The 24,331-nt window shown below is 40.3% G+C and overlaps 1 protein-coding gene across 1 annotated transcript in view; it reads left to right on the forward strand.

The window, feature by feature from the left end:
* ARHGAP6 (Rho GTPase activating protein 6) overlaps positions 1–24,331 on the forward strand; it is a 336,655-nt gene that overhangs the window by 186,893 nt on the left and 125,431 nt on the right.

A 24,331-nucleotide genomic window follows, 5' to 3' on the forward strand; every position in this document is an offset into this window, starting at 1 on the left:
TGTAAGTGTGCCAACTCTCTCCTACATCTTTTTCCCCAGGGCTGTAAAGTTTTAGTAGCACTTAGCAAAGGAATTACATGCCAATATGATTTTAAGGACAGCATAAGGCATTTTGAAGTAATGACTCATGCGAAGTGTTAATAAATACAACTGCACTCATATTGCTTGAAGCTGCCTTTGTTACACTACAAAGGTGAGAGGTGCTTCTGAAATGCCAAATCAAGATTAAACTCTCTTCAAACTTGTCCATCTGTAAACATCTGTCTAATGGAGATAAGACCCTTCTGTTAGGTCAGATTGGCTAATTCTGTGTCCCTTTTTGGCAGAAGGGCTCCACAAACTTACTAAAGTTTTAAAAAGCTTGCTGAAGTTCACAAAGTTTTCGATTTCTCTATCACTGGAAGTACTTCAAAAATGGGTTGTGAGTGAGTTTTGCATGTTAGTTGTGCTTCCCAGCTTGTTCATGGGGTGCCAGGAGAGTGTGGGAGTAGTGGGAAGGTTATTCCAGTTATTGGTGGCCTGGAGGGCCTCCTGGATGATGGGGTGGAGCAAAGACCTGTGCACTCGCCCTTGTCCTGCTTTATGTTTCCAGGCGAGGTTTAAGATGTGAGGTGCAGTGGGATGGTGTTAGGAGTCTGCTGTAGATGTCAGGTTCAGCTTTGGTCTAGAAGTCTTTGATGTTGCTAGAGAAAGAAATACGACTGGGAGATACATATCTATGGGAAACTTTTATTTCTTGTGGAAGATACTATTAATAAATGATAGGAAGGATATTTCTGGATGTAGTAGTCACATACTTCTGATGGTTATTGAATGGAAAGACCACTCTGTTTCAGGCTTAGCTTTGGTATGTAGGAGCAACCTTTGTGGAAGAGTTGACTATGAAAACAGTCCTGGAACAAATGTTCTTCACTTAATCTATTTCAAATAGGAAGTTGAACAAAATACAATCAGAAATTAAGGGAATTAACTAAACTGAAGGGATCAGGGGAGACAAATTTTTTTAAAATAACAAAGTCCCCAAACTGTCAGAACCACACATAAAACATTTTTTGGGAAATGCAAATGTAGGAATAACTGCTTCAGAATAAAGGGTAAGCAGGGATCTGCAAAGCAAGCTGTGGCTTGGAGCTTAAGGGCTGTGAAAACTGTTGAAAGTCAAGCTCAGCTGTTTACAGAGGGAACTGATGCAAATTAAAGGTGTTCTTCAGACAAGAATGGGGACGGAAATGAAGCCACAATGCATTGAAAGTATCGTATACTGTAAAAATAATCTAGATATGATTGCAAAGCTAGATATATTTTCTACCTCCACTCTCAATAGAGTGATTCCATTGGAAATGCTATATTAAAACCAAGATAATTTGTGTTAATTGAGAGCCTGAAAAATAGAATCTCTGATTTAGGAATAAAACCTAAGTTTCTGATGTTCTCAGGATACGGGAAGCATATGATAGCTGTCCCTAAATAAACGTAAGAATGCCACAGGTTCAAAACCCCTGTTTATATTTTCTTCCTCCTAGCTATATTGAATGTTCTTGTAAAATATATTACTCTCTCTCTGCAAGTCCTGTGTTGAGTGTGTCATTAGGCATCGTCTTAAAATAGTGTAGTGGACTGACACATAAAACTTAAAATGTGATCTCAAGCATTTTTGATAAATCAGTCATTTCGGAGCTGGTCACGTATGACTGGAGAACAGCAAATACATTTCTTGCTGTGAAGCAAAAATGTGACTCTGGCACCTATAGGTTGATTATTCTGACATCTGTTGTGTGAAAGACTTCAGAACAAGGAAGTCATTATTAAAGACAAGGAATAATGATGAATAGAGGATGAGAGGAAAATGAAGCATAATTTTGCCATAGCAGATTGTGCCAGAATAATTTTGATGGCTCTCTTTAAATTGTTGCATTTCTGAGAATGTGTGTGTGTTGTGGTTTGGTTGTGGTTTTGTTTTGTTTTTTCTTTGTTTTCTAAACACAAGCCTTGTAGAATATATCGGGCATTAGATTTTTGGTAGAGAAAGGTTCACACCATTGCAGAGAGTACTCTTACAGTTTCACTGGGAATCTGAGTACATTTCCAGTGCCCCACATTCAGGAAGATAAATTAATGTCTGAAGGAATTGTAAGAAATCATTTACAGACACAGAGGTGCTATCGTCTTGAGGACTGGAGAAGAATAACTTTGCTTAGCCTAGTGAAAAGGGAAGATGAGAAGGGTGTGATTATTATCAATTAATATATCAAGGGAATAAACAGAAAGGAAAGCAAATTCTTTCTGTTACAGCAAATGAATTATAAACTAGGCATAAATAAACTCAGGTTAGCCATTAGGAGGCTTCTCTTATGGAAGCAGGGTATTTCTTGAACAACCTCTCAGTGAGATAACGCTCACCATCCTCTTCTCGTGTTCTCTCATCAAAAGTGTTGTCTGGAATAGGAAATAGTCTGCTGAGGACTTGTGGGGTCCACAAAAAGTATTGGTTTTCACAGAAGGACTATTTCAGATTAAAAAGATTTGCATTGAGGAATTCGTGGAGGTTTCTGGGTAAAGGATATTAGCATTGTGTGTATTTGTTCACAGGCTCGTGTTCCGCTCTGAATAAATGAAAAATAGAGCCTTGAGTATCCATGGAGACAAAATGTGCTGGAGGACATGAAAACTGGAAAAGTTATAAGATATTTTCATCTCTAGACTTTTTTATTGAATGGAATGTATTTACAATGGGGGCAGATCACTTTATAAGACATAAAATCTGATGTACCAACTGGTCTTCTGGTCTTTAAAAGTACCTTAATAGTATGAAGGCAAGAAATGAGAAATTAAGCAAAAATTGGTAAAGTGCGTTTGGAAAATGCAGATTGAGCTTTAGTGTCACTGGGGCAGAAAAGTAGCTTGTAGTTTCAATGCAATGATTTAATCCAATTCCATTTTTCCCACTTCCCCTTTTTTTTTTTTTACCATTTGTAGGGTACTTTTAAATTTTCATTTTATTTTATTTTTTTTAAGGTTTCTGCTAAGTGGAAGAAATGTCACCTGGCCATCCCTTCCCTTCCAGTGAGGACTGAGATGGTGTTTTTGTCCCCATGTGTATGGGGACGGAGCACATTTTGATTCTCATAGAGGGATAAAGAATAGCCCTGGGAAGCACTAGCAACCCAGTTCAGCAAATATGTGAGGTTTTTTGTGTGTGTGTGTGTGTTTTTTTTTTTTTTTTTTTTTTAAGACAGAAGTTCTGCAGCCTTAAAAGGACTTGTTTAAATTTTTGTGTGTGTGTGCTGAATATGTCCAGTTTGTAAAGAGCCAGTGCTTCTCGCATCCTTTTAAAGTGAAAATTATAGAATACTTCACATACTGTTTCTCACCAAAATGCAGATTCTATCTCTCGCTACAAGTGGAATCATAAAACTGAATTTAGTGAGAAACAGCATGTAGACTATTTTCATAATTCGCCATTTAAAAATGGGTCGGGAAGCCAGGATCTGTTGGCTTCTAACAACCATGACATAGTGCACTCAGAAGGAATCCCCTCTCCTCCCCCTCCCCCTGCAAACCTAAACAAGTCCTTTTAAGGCTATATGAGAAGGGTGGCCGATAACTAAGGATATAGGTGCTACGTAAATCATTAAATAAGTGAAATAAATAGTATGAGGACTGGAGTAAAAAGAAACCCAGAAATGGCAGCAGAAATGCAAAACTCCTTAGAAATTAGCTGGGGGTTTGATGCATTTCATGGCTGCTTTGCCTTAAAATTGATTCAGATGGTTGGGGAGTGCATGGTATATTCCTGTTGTATAAACATAGCTGAGCTAGGGTCTCGAAGAAGGATTTGAAGTGTTTTACAAACACTTGGGAATTGGCTTCCATGAATTGCTAAAGAATGTAGTGATGGAGGCTTTTTGAATTTAGTGCATATGGTTTGTTAATGGGAAGCTGAGTGGCAGAGCGCTCATTTGCCTCTCTTTTTGAATGCTTCCTTAGCTTGTGGTTATTTTGTAGCAGGCAAATCCTGTGAGCTCGTGAGCAAGGTGAAAAATGGGATTGCTGCTGTAGGACAACTTCATTCTTTCCTGTGTGAGTTATATGTCTGGATTTCCCCGTTTCAAGCTCTTGTGATCAGGTTGCCCAGCACACCAACTTTCCTCCCACCAGGCGCTGTGCTTTATTAGCCACCACTGGATTTAACGCTGTTCCACTTCAGCGTGTTGCTTTATTATGACATATGTGTTGGGTTAATGGGCATGAGGTGCTTGGCTTTGCAAGCTGATACAGCAATCTCATTTTATTTTTCCTGTTCTAAACTTTATTAATTTAGATATTAGGATGGGTTTAATGCAGTATCACTTAGATTAGCAAAATCTTAAAATCATTCCTGTAAGTCAAATCCCTTAATGCATCGTCTCATCTGTGAAACTCCTCTGGAATGGCCTTGGCTTAGCCAAGGCTGCTTTCTAGCACTGGTAACAGGCTGTGGTCTGTGATCTGGCTATGAATAAATGCAATGCAGTTAAGTCTACCCTGATAAAATTTTTGGCATTACTCCTATTGTATGTGGAACTTAAAAAACATACTTGATTGCTGTGTGGCTTGTAGTGTACTTCTGTCTGCAGGACACTGATCCTAATCCCTTCAATGTGAATGGGAGTTGTTTCTTCTCTTTCTGGAGTCAGCTGAAAAAGTCTGCAGTCTGTTCCCTGCCCCACTCGCCCCGACATTGCTGGTATGTCAGACACTCTAGCACTGCATAAGCATTCTCAGGTGTCTGTCTCATTTTTCTTCTAGAAATGGCTTTGCATAGTGGCTCTTTAACTGGGCATTGACTTCATTTGTAATCATCATGACATGGAGGGCAGAACAACCTTTACTATTTTATAGGACTCCTCAGTATTTTATTACTAATAATTATTAACATGCCATGCCACTGTACAGACAGTACAGGATGCAGCTATATCCAGTTGTGGATAAATGCTTGCCAAACATGACAAGTACATCCTCTTTAACTCTGTTGGTGAGGAACACTAGGCTGGTTGAAGGCATAAAGACTTCTCATGTTGTCCTGTCTTTAAGTAAAATTCCACAGCTGATGCTGTTTTGACGTCAGTGAAAGTAACGTGTCACATTTGTTATGGAGTATGCAGTTAACTCGTTGGGCCCATTTGCATCCCTTTCTGTGGGAAGGTGTGGTCAGGAGACACTGAGTGGGGACAGAGCTTTTGCAAAAAAGCATCCTGGCAAGAAGGCAAGGCAAGAGACTTAAGGCAACACTGTTCCGGGTTGAGTGTCGGCATCAGACAGATGCCAGTATTTGTGGATTTTGAATGCAGCTGCCTGACAACAACTTTGAGTCCAAAGGGAAGATACTACTCTGCTCCAGAGGAATTTCAAGGCAGTGAGATGAACAAAAGCTCCTCAAAGGAAGAAATGGCCTGGCTTATCTTTATTGTTTTGTGACTTTAGAAAACATCAGTTTTTATGTTGAGAATTGCTTTCTTTGATTTGCAGTAAAAGACCAGACTGTTTCCTTGGATTTCTTCCCTAGCCACACAGGTTTTTTTGCAACTTCACATTCATTTGGAATATAAATTCTTTGAGTCAGCCTCATCATTGGCATGAAGCAGTAAAATAAAATCTAAGTGTGATGGGTTTCTTTTAAATGGAAAGGTTTATTAGCTTATTAATTTCTTGGGTAATTTGGTAATGAATTACTTGGGCAAATGTTCTTATTACATTCTTTCTTACTTCGTTTTTTGTTTGTCCCCTAAAGGAGAGCTCTTGCTTTTGGCAGCAATTTTTTTTGGCCAAATTTAGATGGAGTTTTAGTGTGCAGCCAGCATGCTTTCTTATGCTGCATAATGAAATGTGTGCGTTAACATTTTGAATTATGAAGAAATTCGTTTACATAATATCTTTTGAATATTCTGTGGAGTGTAACTATCACAATAGGTACTTTTTTATTTCAGCAGTGGACTAATTAGTGTGTTAATAGTCTGTAAAAATTCAAGACTGATGGTAAAGGTTTGGGGAAAATAGCACGATGTACTGATTTTCTAAATGATATTTTGCCATATTTTCTCAGCTGATCAGTAAGCTACTGTAGATAAACAGAAACTTCTATCTGACAGAAGTTTTATGGGTTTAAAACAGCTGCTCTTTCCTCTGGGAAGGGTAGAGAGGGAAAGTATTAACTGTCTCGAGTCTACTGATAAGTTTCAATGAATGGCACTGTCAGGTTAACAACTGTATTTCTCCGCATACATTCCTGCCAGTTTTACAAGTACTGTCTAATATGACTTGTACCAGGGAAAAATTAGAAGTTATCTTTTTTTTCTTTCTCATTTTTTACAGAATTAGAGAATAGTTAAGATTGTAAAGGTGCCTCTGGAGATCATTTAGTTGAGGGGTCCTCAAACTACGCCCGTGGGCTGGATACGGCCCCCCAGATTCCTCAATCTGGCCCCCGGTATTTACAGACCCCCGCAACCCCCCCCCCCCCCCCCCCCCCCCCCCCCCCCCCCCCCCCCCGGCCAGGGGGGGGGGGGGAAACCAAGCAGCCGCAGATGACGGCCTGCCACTGCATCCGCGCGCTGGCCCCCGGGTTAAAAGGTTTGAGGACCCCTGGATTAGTCCAACCCCCTACTCAGAGTAGGGTCAGCTACAGCAGGTTGCTCAGGGCTGTGTCCAGTTGTGTTTTGGGTATCTCCAGAGACAAGACTGCACAGCCTGTCCGAGCAACCTGTTCCACTGTTTGACCACTCTCGCAGTGAAAGTTTTTGCTTATGTTTAAGTGGGATTTCAGTCTATGCCCGCTGTCTCTTATCCTGTCACTGGGCACCACAGGGAAGAGTCTGTACTTCCTCCCTCCATCAGGTATTTTCACATGTTGATAAGACCTCCCTAAGGCTTCTCACCTCCAGCATTCAGCCTCCTCTTGGATGAGGGACATTCCCATCCCTTAATTATTTGTGTGGCCCTTTGCTGGAGGACTTGCTCCAGGAAGTCCCTTTCTCTTTTGTACTGGGGAGCCCAGAACTGGGACCCCACGTTCAAGGCGTCTCACCCAGGCTGAGCAGAGGGGAAGGATCCTCTCCCTTGACCTGCTGGTGACACTTCTCCTAATGCAGCTTATGCAGCTTAGGAAGCTGTTTGCCGCCTTTGCTGTGAGGGCGTATTGCTGGCTCGAGTTCAGCGTGTTGTCCACCAGAACCAGGACCCTTTTCTGCAGAGCTGTTTCCCAGCCTGGCAGCCCTGCTGCATTTGGCTTGCATGCCGGACATTCCCACCTTCCCCCCAAGTGTCCCTAGAGGTTTAGCAGGTCTGCCATGATGTGGGCCTGACAGGCAACCTTGTCATGGAGTTTGCGTACCTTGGTGCAGCATGCCAGCACTGTCCTACGGGCAGCGTAGGCAGTCTGCGTGCCCGTTAACTCCCGTGGCATTTGACATCTGTAGGTGGCTTATGCACCTCATGATGGCTGCTTGACGTAACTGGAGCGCGCCGCTAGGAAGTGTGGTCCCAGGGTTGACATCAATCCTGTGTGCTCAGTCCGTGCACACAGCGTAGACAAGAGCACACAAGCTTGGTTCTGCACTCGGCTTTCTCTGTTGTGGGTATCTTTGTGTCTCACCAAAAAGTGAGCTAGTATCCATAAGGTGTGGATACAAGGAGAATTGCTGCTCTTCTCAAAAGCCAGTGTAGATTTGTTGTTATTCTATAACCGCTTTCCCCAGTGGTTTATAGGTGCAAGTAATCTCTTTTTTTAGTGTTGATATTTCACTTATAATAAGGAAAAAAACCCAACCCACAAACTTGCTTGTTAAACCAACAAAAATTACTAAGATTCAGGAGCAGATGTGGTACCTGTAACTACTTTTAGCTTCCTATCTAAGTTGTGCCGGATTGTAGCTCAACACTACATTGTGTTTTCATTTTTATGAAATGTAGGAAGCTGGAAGGCTTTATGCATGTTTTGGAGCCAAGAAATCCTGCATGCAGATGTAAAAGACATCTTGTGAAATCTTTATCAAATGGGAATAATGTTCTGAAATAAAAGCAAAGAAATCAAAGATGCTCTGTAACATTTTCTTTGCAAATTATGCCACAATGCTTTTAAAAGGCATTAAATATGGGTTGTTTTTGTCAGATGCAAAGATGCAATTCTACCTTCCTAAATGCGTAAGAATCAAAATGATAATCCTGGCTTTCCAGTCAACTCTTCTCTTCCTCTAAGTGAGGAAAACTTATCCATGTAATGCCAATACGTGGAAGAATTAATTGCTTTAATAGGTGAACAATCAAAAGTACTGAAGCCTTGCAGTCCATCCTTGCAGAGAAAGATGTCAAAAAACCAAATAGATTATTTTTTCCCTTTTCATTTTTTTTATTGTGTAACCTTGTATCAGTGATGAAAATGTCTAATATTGCCTCTGTATTTGGAGCAGGAGTTCTTAAATGAATATGAAGGTCCTATGTAAAACTTTTTTCCCCCCCTTGACTTCCTGCCAGCAGGTATTTGTTATCTCAGAGATGTACAGCATTTAAAAGGTTTAGTCATTTTAGGCTCAAAGTGGTGTTGTAGTCCTGAAATATCCATGTTGCCCTGAATTAGGAGGATGAAAACTCCAAAGTAGGTTGTTGTTTTGCTCTAAATATTCAGCAGAATAACGAAGAATGAAAATTTCCTTTAGCTGCTCATCGACAGGCAGTCTTACACGGTAGCAACTAAATAAGGACTAGAAAAGAGACATGCCCAAGTCTAAACATTATAAATTATAAATGTTCAATAACTCTTCTGGAAAATAACAGTTCAGTCAAAAAAGCGGGTGGACTTTGAAATGAGACTTAAAAAGTATTTGTAATGGTAGTAAGATCCTGTGGAAGGCTGGTGGTGTCTTCTAACCACAGATTGTTGTGATGAGCCATGCGTAGCTGTAGTGAAGAAGAGCACAACTGTTGAAAGAGAATGAACCATTTCTGGAGTCCTGAAACAGCTGAGATAAAACCAGCTGTACGAAGCATCTCCACTTGGTGAAAGGAAAGGGGGAAGGAGAAGCAGACTGCTGAGCTCTTGAGGGGAAAAAAAAGTGTTCTTACTTTTCTGCTAATCTTGGATGTTCCTCATGACCAGTCAGTTAGCCAAATATTTCTGTTTTACAGGCTGAGGTGCTTTGTCATCTCTTCGTAGCCTTGTTCTGGGCTGTGAATGTATGCTCTTGGAGGTGTACAAGAAGAAGGAATGTGCCTGGACTACATATGCTGATGTAGAAATGATTAATGTTTTAGGAGACTTTTTTTTTTTTCCTAACAGTGGCTGTTTCTGCTTAAGCTGAGCAGTATTCGTTTTATGAAATGTTCACAAAGTTTTTGGACTGAACTGCTAGTACTTCTCAGTAGTCCACAGAGGAATCTCTACAAGATCTGGACTGCAAGAAGTGCCTATGTCTGAAGCCTGATCATAAATACATAGATGTATGAAATGAGATAAGGATGCATTGGATGCATCGGAGGAGAAGTACCTGTTCCCTTTCTGCTCTCATTGAAAAGTTTTCCCCATTGCTGTCCTGTGTGCAAAGGGCAGTTGTGTCTGATAAGTGGGCTTCACATTGCTCCTTACTGTTAAGATCCTAGCCCCTGGGTACCTCCCTCTTCACTTCCCTGTTACAGCCCTCTGGCACCTTAGCTCCACTGGAGCTCCTTACAGCCCTTGGGGTAGACCACAGAGATGTTCTTCCTAACTGAGGCAGTAGCCTCAGTAGCTTAAGTATTCACTTAAGCTCACTTCTGTTGCTTAGTGTTTGCTGAACCTGCAGAAAGTCTTCCAAGAAGTTATCCTCTGCTCATGAGGGAGAACACTGCATTTATGATCCTTGCCACACATTAACCTAATTTGTCCTTTTAATTCTTAGGAGCTAGGACTTAATGATACTCTTTCTAGCTGGGAAAGAATGAGTTTCTGTTTGACTCTCAGTAGCTAGCAATGTCACATGGTTAATGTTTGGGGGGCATTAATATTTTGCTATATTGCTAAACACAAATATCCCACTGGATATTTGGAAGCTGATTTGTTGCAGTACAGTTGGGATTTTAAAATGAGAAAGCTCCCAGGTCTGCCCATTTTGTGGGGCTGCTCCCCAGAGTCTGTGGCTGTGTTCTTCAGTCTGTCAGAGAAACTCTTCGTCAGTAGAATGAAATGAGTGTTAGAGGTGACCTACTAACTCTATCACTGTATGTATCTTTACAGAAGACTTTATGACTCTCCCCGCCCTGCAGTTCCCTTTGAAGGTGACCAAGGCTGATTGCCATGTACACAAAATCCTCTTTAATCTTGCAGTGTGTGTGATTATTCTTACACTGGATGTATTTGTAACTGACAGGACCAGGCTTGGTGTATCACTGCATGAAAGAAAGGCTATTGTGGCATATGTCAGTTAAATCATCTAGGTGGTAGAAAGTACTTCTTTTGGATTTTTTTCAGATTCTGCTTTAGGAATTGCCTCTTCACTGCTAGTACAGAGAAGGCAGGTGGGGGCAATTTTGAGGGGTAGCAATCTGCATGTGCCTTGTGCAATGGTAAATGGCCAGGTGTGTGGTGCTGTTCTCGCAGGTTACGTGCCGCAGTAAGAGCGGGAGGGATGACTTCTTGCCGAGACTTTTGGAGGTGGGAACCTAGCACAAGAGGAGCCCCTTGGGAGTGTGCGATGGCAATATAAATTTTTGTTAGTGTAACTAACTAAAGTGTTTGAGGTGGGGTGTTGAAAAGGCAGAATGCTTTTCGCTTGTGACTTGTCACCTTGGGTGAAGAGATTGGCTCCATCTGTTGTCATTTAAGATAATCACTGTTCTTCAGACAGCGTGATGTTTTCTGTCCAGTGGTATTATCATATCTGCTTTTGACTCTCCATTATTTAAACATTCTTAGAAGCTTACAAAACAACTCTCCTCATGCATCTGTATTTTATTTGGTAAAGGTGTTGGAGCCCAGTCCTTTGTTGTCTTCACATTTAACTTTGAGGAGACACCACTGATGACAGTCAGGTTAGGGAAGAGAATGAGGGGATTCGGTCATTTAAAAAAAATATCTAGAGGATTCTCGTTGTACTAAATTTTTATGTGTAATAAGAACATTTCTTTTTATATTGATCTGATTAGCACCATGACTGTGTCCAGCAAGAATCTGCCTGTGGTGGCCTGCCTGCACCTGAAGTGCCTGTGGGCCAGGGGGGTTGTGCCTCCCTGGTAAGGAGAGGGGTTGGCGTGACAGTTGTGTGTCACATGGAGGAGACGCTCGTGGAGGAAGTGTGCATGCAGTCCCACGACACGTTGGGCTGCTGATGTAGTTAGTTTATGCTGAGAGAGGAACCCTAATTACAGTCTAGTAGGATGGCAAACCACAATCAAAACAGTGACATTTGTACACAATGTGAAGAAGCTCATTTAATCCTCAGGCAAATCTCAGAGGTCAGGTCCTTTCATCCCATTGCCTCGTCTTGGCAGAGTTCCAGTGCCGAGGGATAGTCCTGTCCTCGCTCTGTAATTCCTCCACCAGACAGCCTCCCCAGCCAGAAGAGACTGTCTCTCTCAGCCATATTACCTCTACGGGCCTGGTGAATGCATGCTGTGCTGGAAACACATTTTGGTGTTGCTTAATTGTCTTTTAAAGCAGTTCTCAATGAGCTGCTTCCCTTCAGCCCCCGATCTCCTCCCGTCCTAGCCAGGGTTGCATACATTCGAGAGTTTAGGGAGCCAGGGTGCGAGGAGGCTGCTGTGGTTGGTGAGGGATGAAGGGGGAGATGTGTAGGTTTCCAAACACGTACGACGAGATGGCACCACACATGAATGGGAGGTGGGAGGGCTGGTTTACTGGTGTATGGGGTTTAAGGGGAAAAGGAGAGCTAGCAGGCTGAGCAAATGGCAGACTGTGGGAGGTAAGGGCAAAGGCAAAGCAAGACCTGAGAAGAGAGAGAAGGGCAGAAGGATACAGTGAGTCTGAAGCTGCTCTGCCTGTTCAAGAGAAATGCAGGCAACCTCCTTTGATATACTTTGAGGAAAGCTGAGGAATGACCTCAAACTTATTTTGGCCAGTGCTGTCAGAAGTGCTTGTAAGTTGTTTGTCTTCCACCTGATTTTTAAGAAGTTCTGTGTGCGTGTTGCTCTGTAACTTGACAAATGACAGGAAAACCGGTGAAAATTTAGCTGTATGCTAGCCCGGGAGTTTTCACAAGCAGGGAAGCAGAAGGCATTGGCTCTAATAAAACCTGCACCTTCTCAGAGTTGCTTCCGTAATGGTGGTGTACTGAATTGCCCAGTTATGTTCCTTGTGAATATGACATTCAAAATATTTACAAGAGCCGCTGCCTTGGAATGTCTCACTTAGCTCTGGGATGGTGGGGACTAGCGGCTGGGGTGGCCTCTGCTGCCTTGCTGCCGGGTGGGGTGGCTGCAGGGAGTCTCCATCTCGTCCTGAGCTTCGCTTTCCAAGGAGTTTATTTAACTCTTGTCACTTATTTATGATGTTCTAGCCAGCTTTTATGGGAAAGTGACATTAATTCACGCAAAGTTAGCTGTAGGCGTATATAGCTGAAAAGATACCAAGAATTGTGTGGATTGGAAAGGCAGAGATATAGTTGAAGACAGAACGCTGCTTTCCTTTCCCAGAATACACATAATCAAGGAGATAGGATTACATTAAATGGGTTGGCACCAAGAAATGAAAAGCTCTTTTAGGCTTGGTCTTGAGAGATATGGAAAGTTCTTTTTAAGCAGTAAGCATCTGAGGAGCCTCTTGCCTTTCAGGTACTCAGACCTTTGCAGGATTGAATATCTGGAGACAGTTTTTATTTTGTTTCATTCATATCTAGTTGCCAAGTTGTCTAATACCTCCTTGACAGGGAGAGACAGGACCTAGGCAGCACGTATGGAAAGATGTATTCCAGAATAAATGATAGTTTTGTTGTTAAATGTTCTTTTAGGTCTTGTAACTTTTTTAAGAAAATGACTGAAGCCATGGCAGCGGCAAGTTTCTGTGCTTCTGTCAGAATATTCCCATCAGTGCATTATTTTTGCTGACATGCTGTATGACTTTTGAAACCTCAGATTAAGGGAGAACCCTAGAAGAAAAGTGATTAAACGTCCTTAGTTGCTCTGAGGTACCTGCAATGCAGTTCTGTTGCATTATTTGAGGTAATACCTAATTTTCAGCCTGCTTCACAAAAAACCCAAAGATTGTGCAAGGTTACAATAAATAGCAGAAACAAGACTTTTTGAGAGGTTTGATGGAGTCTGTCTCAGATGGAAGATTATCTTATCATATGGATATGTTCTGCTGCATTTTCTATTACATATGACGTAAAAGGTTTGGCTGTAATTTCTTTACAGTTCTCTGACTATGTAAAGCAGCTAATAATGGTAGAAAATGTATACTCTGAAGATCCCCGGTGTAAGTGACCGTGAAGTCTAAAACAGCTTTCCTGAAGAGTTTATATTTTTGAAATGTAAGCAAGTTACGTCAAAGTAAATTCAAACCTTACGTTGCTGCATATTGGCTATTAAGTGGTTTCTGCCCATTAGAAATGCTCTTACTCCATGATACATGAAAAGTGGCTTGTTCTTTTGTCACTAAAGGGTGACCTAATTCATATTCATTATGGGATTGCAGTATGAGCACAGGCTTCTCTGCTGTAATCTTACCACAGAGTTTACCCAGTGGCAGTGCTGTAGCAGCTGCCTGGTCTGCCTCTGTTTTAAGGTAAGAAGAAATCAGACAACTACTAATGAATGCTATTTGAATAAAGAGAGTAGAAGCATGGGAGGTGGTATAGAAGCTGAGAAGTTAATGCATATGTTTTCAAAGTAATTTTTCTTTATTACATTGCTAGGATCTAGCATGGGTGTAAAGGAAGTAAGGGAGACACATCAAAGAGTCAAGTAGTTGAAGAGGAAGAAATGGGGAAAGGAGAATGCAGAGCCCGTCCAGGCAGATGAGATAGATTAGAATTATTACAGGGAAAAGAGACGGAGATCAATGAAGAGCAGGTCAAATGACTCCTGAATAAGCAGTGGAGCAAGTGGGTCATGCATTGATAGGTGACCAGGAGATTTTGTAGATTAAGAAGTCAATCTTTATTGAATGGAAGAAGTGAGTAATGGTTAGCTACGGTGATAGAGGATGTGGGTTATATTGTTCATCTTTATCTACTGTGAAAGTAGTTACACGGGCAGTTCTGGGGTGTCAGCATTAAGATAAAATCCTGCGTGACTGACCTCACTATGTGTAGTCCCCCTGACTTCAGTAGAGTATTTCTACTCCTAAGTTTTCAGTATTTTACTAACCAAACTGACAGCATGAAATAAACATACCTGAAGAGCTCTTGTAAAAAGTATGCATTTTAAGATCTGGGGCTATAGAAAGGTGGCTTCTTTAACATTTACAATTCTAAGCATTCTAGTTCCCTGTTGAAAATAGGGATCAAAGAAACCCTAGATTTTAATTTTCTGTAGAGAATAATGGCTTTATAACAGATACTAAATTATAATTGTCCTAACTTATGGTCTGTTGGACTACTTAAAGTTGAGGTGGAATCTCCCATCGTGAGGCAAATGTAACATTTCAGGAGAACCGAGTATTCTTGCTCTTTTACTGACTTTTTGTGGCATGTTACTTAACTCCTCAGTAGTTTAACTTTCACTATTTTACTATTGAGTCAGAGAATATCTGGTATTATCCTTGCTTTTTCAGTTATTAAAGATCAACAGCTTGCTTTATTACACTTTTTCGAGACAATACATGCAAAATGATTTTCTTAGACATGCCTTTCTAATATGGCTCTAAAGCATTAGAAAAGTAGTCACTCCAAACTAAGCAAAGATCTACCATTTCTGCCTTGCTGGGTTAATGTTACCTGGGTTTAGATTTTATATTGCTGGATAATATCTTTTCAGTGAAATCTTTTAGTGAAGCTGTCAGACATATTGATGAAATTTTGTCTTTATATAAAACATTTCTTTATGAAGTTTTCTATAATCCCTCCCCAAGTTCGCATCAATGTGCTGTATATTTATGAAAGGTGCTTATGGAAAGTTAGTAAGTATGTATGTTAGCCTGTATGCATATTAGGATAATTAGTGTGCTGTGGATGAAAGAAAAAATGAATGGCAAATGAATATGTGTGTATGCCTACTTTGCCCTCCTTTTTGGTGGAATTATTGAGCACCTGGTGTCAGGAGGGGAATGGGTTGTAACTTCATTAGAAGAACTTAAGAAAAACCTTCCTTTGTTGTAATTTCTCTTGAAATAACTGTTGTAGTATAGTCTTTCATTTACATGTATATGATTTATAGTCTGTAATATATACATTTCTCAAATGCCTTCATTTGTAAAATCACCTTGGAAACTCATCAGTCTAATTGATGTAGTTGGTATATTGTAATTCTTGTTCTTTCTTTGTGCTGTCTCACTTTAATCTTGTTGGGTTTTTTGTAACCTGTTGACAGATTAAAATAAATACTTAGCTAGTAACAAGCCTTTATTTTATTTTTTTTCATATAAAAGCTTCTAATTGGTCATGGCTTGGAGACACTTTGTCCCTGTCTGTGCCAAACTCAACAGCAACCAAAAAACCCCCTAACAACAACAAAAAATCTAAACATAATTAAGGGTTTTGTAAATCACAGAAGATACATGGGAAAAACTGTTAATAACTTAAATTCCATAATTTGTCTTGTGCCACTTACCATAGTGTGAAAAGTGGAAAAACTTCTTGATTTTCTTTGAAGTCACAAAGAATTGCATGTTTTATGGTGGCATTCTTAGAACATATTTTGCCTCCACTTTTTTGTTACAACTTTTTTGCTGGGCCGTGATGTGGGGCAACTGACCTAATGTGCAAGATACAGAGAGTGAGGGGAAAGCACTAAAGAATATTTTATATCCTGGTACAATATTTCTGTTCCAATAGGAGATTAAAAATAATACTTAATAAAGGAAAGTGGAAGAAAGTTGGAAATATAATTCATAATAGGAGGACTTGGCTTTAAAAACTTGAAATATTTGCACTTTATAATTTGCCTGCCTTTGTTGCCAGTAAAATTATTTTCAATAATCTCTGTGCTTTCTCAATACATTATGTTGTGAAAAAGTAATTACTGAAAGACCTAAGGTGGTACAGAAAAGCTATTCAGACCAAAATGTTAATTTTCATTCAGGGACACAGTAAAAAAATTGTGTTTGAATTGTAAATGGTTCCCACATGTATAAATAAAATAGAGAAAAAATATTTCTGAATTCAACTTTCATGTTATGTTAATTAAAACAGAAGCTTAGCTGAGTAACTGTATTGGGAAATACTTTTAAGATGAATAAATTGCCATCTGTTGCTTACCATAAGTGTTCTGTATAGTTTGTTTCATACAGATTCTTTCTTGTTTTGCAAGTGGTGAAGCTTTGGGTTTTTTTAATTGCTTCTACAGGAGGCATTTTTCCCTTGCTGCCCCATATGTTTTACGAAGATGGTAAATTAGCTTTCGGTGCTCATTTGTTCGTCCTGCTGATCCTACCTTCAAATCCACCTGGAGTCTCCTGTGAGACCCATGGGATGCAGGTGTGAGGCTGTGATGCTGAGGAACACCTCACCCCTTGGGCAGGCACCCTGAGCTCCCAGCTCTGGTGTGACCGGCCTCCTGCTCACTCTTCGTGTCGCATTTTCCATGCTGATGCTCATATCCCAGGGGGTGTGAGCGGGCTGAGAGCTGGTGCAATGCAAGCCTCTGCTGGGTGATGAGTGCGGTCCAGTGCTCTGAAGTCGCGTAGGCTGGGGCACCTGCATCTCCTGCTGCTTAGGGGCTGGCTTGAGCATCAGCTTATTGGCATGGCAGTGGTTATGAGAGCAGTTGGTTGTAACTCCCCTTACTTCTTGTACTTCCCAGAGGAATGCTCTTGCTTCTGTTGGAAGCGTTGAAGGTTTAAAAGTGAAGCATCAGGACTGACTGTCATTTTTGCAAACCTGACCTTTGAAATTTATTTTTTCCCAGTTGGCTTTTACTGAGGTGAAGGGGAGCTGTGTGTGGTCAGTGCTCCTGACGGAGCCAGCCGTTCGCTGAAAGAAGGAGCTGTTTGGCTCAGCAGCAAGAAGCAGTGGAGGTTCAGGTGCTGCAGGTGGTTTTCTGACCTCTCTCACTCCTCCAGTTCACCAAGGGTATTTCCTACTCTTCACTGATGGATAGACTTTTCTTCGCTTGTCACCATGTAAAGTATGTTTTTATAGCTCTTAAGTGCGTAAACATGTATTGCTACAGAGTTATTAGCATCTCTTTACTTTGCTGCTGCTTGTGGTACTAAGATGCTTTTACCAAGGTCTAATATAATAAATTATAAATCATTAAATAATTGTTTAGGAATGTCCGACTTGAGCTCGTTATACTTGTGAGGGCTAGTTTAAATTTTGTTGGTAAATGGAAACTATTTTCCGTAGTAGTTTCAGACTCTGAACAGCTGAAGCATCTGCAAAGAGATTCAGCAGAGTGAAAGCAGTAAAACCAGCACTGCTTGGGCTCCTCTCCTCCCTTCTGTGTGGGAAACATGATGTTTTCTAACCAGATAGTGGGAATGTTTTCTTCTGCAGGCCTGAGTCACTTGTGAGGAATTCTAAGATTAATGCACAAGATTAATTTTCTCACTGCCACCTTCTCCATTGCAAAAATGGAGGTTTGCTTGGCTTTGAATTTTTCTCTTGTTTCTTGCAAAACTTCAGGTACTCTGAGCATCTTTAGTACAGATTCAAACCCAGGTTTTCTCTGTAAAATCTGTCCTTTCCTTTCAGCAACTCTAAGCACAGAAACTGATGTAAGTTTCTTTCAGACTTCGCTTTTTTAGAGTGCAGCAATTAATCTTTCTGTTTGCTCTGGTGCATTTTGTGCACTGGTGCAATATACAGAAAACATTCTGTTCTCAAAGAGCTGGGAACAGGAGATTTTGCTTCTTCAGAGTTCTCTAGATATACAATATCAATTTAATTAAATTGTGTCCATTTTCAACATAATATTAATTGTATATAATCTGTAAATACATCTGTTCTCAAATGGCATTTATATTTAGTACTGGTTTCTCTAAAAGAGATTATGCTCACTGTCTTCTTTCTTAATTAAGCATTAAGAATTATTGAAAGAATTAGTCTTAAGTACTAAAAAGAAGAGATAAAGGATGCCTTCTTGGGTTGCTCTAGAGCAAGCACTACTGTCTACGTATTGAATCTCATCAAAGGCTCATGGCTAACAGTGGGCCAGTTCTTAGTGCAGGTGATTTTCCTGTGGCACATATTGCACAGATGTTCCCACTGAATTTGAGTGAAAAGACTTAACAACTCTTTCTGAAATTAATTAGCTGCCTGTTGAAGTAATTTTAGCAAAAGCAGTAATACAAAAATGAGTTAATGTTCCCATGGCCAATGCACCCTTGTTGATATTTTTTTAAGATTTAACACACATAGTTGAAAGCCATCTTAAGTGAAAGGAGTCCAAATGGCTTTTTCTCTGTCGTGTGTAGGTAACAACACGCTCCGTGTGCTAGCTCTAAAGGAGCAGGGGCAAAGCTCCAGGTATCTTCCTTTGCACTTTGGCCTGGGCATAGGTTTCCAGCACGAACTGTAACAGCTTTGTCCTGCTCTAACCATCACTGCTGCTTTCCAGGCTGCGGGGGAAATGCCTGGCTTTCCTCCTGCCCTCCGGTGTCCCAGTGCTGCTGTGCACAGAAGAAGGAGAGGTGACACAGAGGTGATGATGGCAACTGGCTCTGGGCCAACGAGTGTCTTTCTGTCTCTTGTTTGGTTAAAAGGAAATGAGTCTGGAGAGCTAGGAGGAAGAAATTGAGATGCTTCAAATGAGTATGTGTGTAACTTTGTATCACAGGTACCACTGCTGTGCATCATGTGGCTGTGCGCCTCCTAATGCTGGTCGATTGTGCTCTCTTTGATGGTCATATGGTTGGAGAAGTAATTATTCCAGTCAAGCCTAAAAAAAAAAAAAAAAAAAAAAAAGAAAAGATAATTTCCATTTTAGATAGGTTGCTTTCTCAAAGAGGTTTATTTGTCATGAATGCATGTTAAATCCTACTCCGCTGATATCATTGAAATTTCTGCCACATTCTTCGTTTAGGGTAGATGTTTACTCAGGGTACCTGTAGTATTGAGGGGCAGAGATGATCTTGCAGGAAATGTCCCATTCTGCACTTTGGGATTCTAGTTTTCCACTGTGATGAGCGGATCGTGGGGGGCAGGAAACACTAACATTAAAACTCTTGAAAATTTGTCATTTCATTGAATCAATGAGAAGGCCTAATTAGTAATTGAAAAGATAATTAAAATTTGACGGGCTGCTAAGATTTGTATGTCACACTGTCTTTTTCAATAGTACTTTTCTTTAAATTATTCATGACTTTTGGGGCTTTTTTTCTTTTCTGGCTTCTTGCATCTGTTTGATTTCTTATTTCAGTTCTTTGTATGCCTTGTATTTTTCTTTGTCTGTTGGTGATACCCTATGTCATTCTGTGGTCTCCTTGTTTACGTTTTCCTGCTTTTCCTCCATAGTACTTATACTCTGACTCTGTTGCTTTCCTACTCAGTCTCATGTTGTGTACTCATTAACTTCCCATTAATTCTTTCGGGTATTCAAAACTTGCTTCTACAATTCATGAGCTTTCTTTTGTTTCTTTCTTGTTATACCAGATTCAAGACTGGTCATTATTTATATTTACTGACATAATTTTCTGAGACTTTTGTATCATTATGTAGAAACAAAGGCAAGCATATATTTTGTGTGCATAAAATGGTTAGAAATGAATTACTAGCGTAATGGATAAAATCTTCCTCTTGATTCCAAGAAAGTCATTTTTTCAGTTGAGCTCTCTAGATAACCTTGTTATTTTGGATTGTCCATATTCAGATCATCCCCTTTCTATTTTCCCCATATTAGTCCATTATTAATTTAGGACTTATTCTCTGATCAATGACAAAGTTCAGATAACATGGATGAAAATTCTGATTTAGTCTAAGTGGGAGGCGAATTGGTCTTAGTAAGACTAATTAAAAATATCTGAAGCACCACATAGATCTTAACAAGCCAGCATGTCAGGTTAAACCCAAGAGGAAACAGACTGAACCATAAACTGCAAAGGGCTTCCTGAGCATCTGAGGCCTTCTTTGAAGACATTTATTTTATTTATAGTGTATGTTACCCCAGTATGTTTCTAAACAGAGAAGACGGAGGAATTGGAGTCATAAGAGTAAGGAAGTGTACTTGAAATTTAGCATCAAAAGCCTCATACTGTGTTTCAGCCTGACAGTTGCTGTAAAGCATTTGGAGAACAGAAAGGATTAAGCCCTGGATCTTGAAGGATGCACGCTCATACTTGAGTGGTGAGTAGGAGGGTGTGGTCTGCATCTGAGATTGATGGTGGAATTCCATTCCTGCCTCTACAAATGGTTCCTCTCTGACCTTAAAATGTTTCCTTGGGGCTAAATTAAAATCTGGAGGAAAGTGTCAAGCTGCAAAGTCGTAATAGATATTTGAAATACTTAGCTTTTTCTGGAGAGACAACTACAGCCTTGAGCATGTGCCTGAGCTCACTGTGCTGTGGGAAGGATGAAGCAAGTGCCATAACATAGACCTGCCAGAGTGCCCGACAGGACTGCACAAGACCCAGAAAATTCTGGTACTCCAGTGTAGCTTGGCAGGAAATTCAAACTCCAGTTTCTTGGAAAAGCTACAAGCCACTGGATTAGAGAATAGCCTAAGATCAGGAATCTCCTCGTTTGTCTTATGCTGGCACTGGTGTATAGGTTGGGATGTTTTTTTTGGTGGTGGTGGCTGTTGTTTTTTGGGTTTGATTTGTTTTTCGGTGGTTTGTTTGTTTTTTTTTTTTTTCTTTCCAGAAATATATCCCCACATCTGCTTAGTGTGCTGCCCATGAGGCTCTTCTGTAAAAGAAGAATCTATTTCCATGTGTTTTGAATGAAAGCTTTGGTCATCCTTCTGTTCTGTGAGCATGTGGCCTTTTAGATGTACCTCTGGGAGGCCACTTTCTGAACTTCCCTCTCTTGAATCACTGCTCTGTGGACCTTAGGGTGGTGTGGCAGGGCCAAGGTATGGAGGATTGACTAGACCGACATTTTATTGATCATGCCAGAAGGGCTGTAGATGCCTGGGCAGTCTGAACACCTATGTACGGTCCCTGTTAAGCATCTAACACAAACCTTTCATCTTGGCCTTCCCACATGTACATTGGAGCAATTATTGAGGACTAGATAGTTCACACAAATGTGGATTAGCCCCCTCTGCTGCTCTGTGGATTCCATATGCTGTACATGTTTCTACTAACTTAGCTTACAAACTAATCATAATTGATTTGTTCTTACTAGTCACAAGTCTCAAATGATGTGAGGTATTATTTCCACTTGATTTCGAATACTCGGCTCAGAGGAGAGTAGAGATGTTGATTTTTAAAATAAAATCAAACACAGTCATTCTTTATGCTCTCAACATCTAGCGAGAAACAAAGGTTTACCTTCTGATTTTTCTCTTTATAGGATCTTCTGTAACAACTAAACGATAATCCTTAGACTGAACTCTTCTACATTATTATGTCTTTTTGAAGTCTTGCACTCTTTATGCTAAACTACAACAACATGGCATTGGGACCATCAGTAGCAATTGGGACTACTTTATCACCAGTCTTCATCATTATTCACTATGTAAAATCTTTACCCAGAGGACATGTACTTATTCTTCAGGGACAAATGCAACTTATGATGTCTCTAAGCCTTTCTATGGAGCGCTGCTTTTCAAATGTTTCAAAAGACTGTTAAAAATGCTGTGAAAAAGCCTAGTCACCAAAAACCTGAACATTTCTGTCTCTCTTGATTTACGAAGTACTGACTGAATCTGCAAAATAAATACCTTCAGGAACAATATGAGAAAAGTTGTGAACCCGAGTCAGGCTATGTTTAGCCCTTCTCTAAAGGTTTTCCTTCTGTCCAGCCTTTTTGCCAGTTAAGACATTAGTAGAAAAATGTTGATAAACAAGGTATGAAAGCAGAACAAACGTGTGGTCTTGCTCCTGCTAACATTTCCTGGAAGACTGATGTGAACTTCCTTTAGGGCAAGGTTGTGTCCCTGTTTATATACAACAGGGAGAGAGAAGGTATGGGATCTATACTGGGGTGCTGTAGCAGCTCTGCCTTGCTGGGTAGCTCTCACTGAATTCCTTTCTCTCCAGCTAGCTTAATTTAGCTTACCGACATTACTAGGGACCCTTTGAACGTGGCGTCACAGTTTGGGATTCTACTTCCTGGATTTTTGCTTTCTTGAATGATGTACAGGCAGACCCAAGCATTTCAGAAGTGAATATTGATTTGGGGTACCTCAAGTTTAGGTTGACCAACCCAAGCCATTGATTTTTATTTTTTTTCAAAGGTTGAGGGCTCATCAACAATGCACCTCAAAGAGCTTCACGAAGTGAGTGGTTTTAACCTAATTCTAAGGCAGCATATTTATACAAAAAAACATACCCCATGTCACAGAGAACAAGATTGTCACTTTGCTGATTCCTGGAGGCTTACTTGCTGTTAAGATTTGGGAGGGGGAACACCAGAAGCAACACACACTATCTATCCAAAGCAGCAAGCTCTATTGTATAAGGAACAAGAACAGACTGAAGCTTTGAAGTCACACAAATGTTTCCTCTGGAGATACAAAAATGTGTGAAGTATAGAAGATCCCAATTTTTGACAAAGACTCTCATATTTATACATCTAATTGGAATAAAATTTGGCTGGTTTGCTCTTTGCAAAGCGTAAGTAGGACTTCAGTATTTTTATTATTTACATTGGTAGTTGTAATTTCTGGGCTGGATGTTCTTTAACATTCAGTGAGGAGCTAAATTGACATCATTGGCCAATTTTGTGTGTCACATGTTGCTACATACTAACGCTACTTGTTGTATGAGTGTTGATTTGAACAGGACAAGTCTCTTGCTCAGAGTAGCCTGTGTGGTGCTAAAGATGCCTCAGCTTCAGGAAGCACGCTATAATTAAACGCCAATAGAAATTGTTAACTTGGCAATAGCTCAAGCACATTATTGCAATGAGGCCTTGATTTCTTTTATGCTAAGGTAATGCTAGAGCAAATGCTTGATTTATCCTGAATTTACAGGACTGTGACAGATCATAATCTCGTTCCTGGGCATTAGAATACTTCCCTGAAAAATAGGAAGAGGGTAGTCACTTTTTATCATTGTACTGTTGTTTTTATCGCTAACAGGGTATTCTTCATATTTTATTCTGAGTATAGTCCTGTGGGAGCTGCATAGTTATTAGGCAAAGTTAAAAGCACCAGAAAGGCAAAAAGCCTGGGTCCACTTAGGAACAACATAGGGCACTATTGCATATGTAATACGAATGGGGAAAATTCCCTGCTTTGTAGATTCAGTAGGATGTATGAGTTTCCAAATCTGATTTTGATGCCTTTTGTTAAAATAAGACAATAAATCCTATCATTGTCAAGCTACATTTCAGAGATGGTAGAATTTTTTTTTCCACCCACCCCCTGTTTGCCTCCAGCATTTGGCTATATTCTTGAATCTAAACAGTATTCTTTGAATTTTTGTACTTGGATTTAGTATTGAATAAAAAACTCACAATATTCCCAGTGAGAAGCAAACAGAAGATGCAGTACCTCAAGCTGTAGTGTAATTTTGTTACTGAAGATTCTGATGTGCATCTACTTGGTTAAGCAATAAGGTTATTTATTCTAATGTTTGAACCAGGTGGTAAATGAAGTGAATGTCTTGTATACAGAAAATTTTTACACTGATACTTAGTCATTTCAGAATAAAGGAATTTGCACGTTACTCAGCTGTTTGTTCTTCCAAAAAAATTCAGCCGCATGTCTCTTGAGTTCAGTGTTAGAAACAATAAATTTATATTCATCAGCTCCATTGTGCAAAATTGTACAGATATGGCAGTTAATATGATAGTGCTGAGCAATTTGCTTCTCGTTTGCTTAACTGAGGATGGGATTCAAGCTTCACGTTCTGAGTGCCTTTCAATCTGGTGTATATATGATTAGTGACAGTGAGTCACTTCTGATGGGAATTTTAGCTTTTTCTCACGTGATGAGATAGGGAGACTTTCTGCTCCTCCCACCACCAGTTTAAAAACATTGCACAAGACAGAAGGAAGGAAGGAGGTGATCTTTCAGGTTTTCAGAGTTGCACTCTAATGAAGGAAGTGAGGAGATAGCCAGTCCGCTGGCATTTGCTGCACAGGTGTCTGCAAACCAACCA

The sequence above is a fragment of the Falco naumanni genome, chromosome 2, assembly GCF_017639655.2.
Source record: "Falco naumanni isolate bFalNau1 chromosome 2, bFalNau1.pat, whole genome shotgun sequence".
Classification (NCBI taxonomy): domain Eukaryota; kingdom Metazoa; phylum Chordata; class Aves; order Falconiformes; family Falconidae; genus Falco; species Falco naumanni.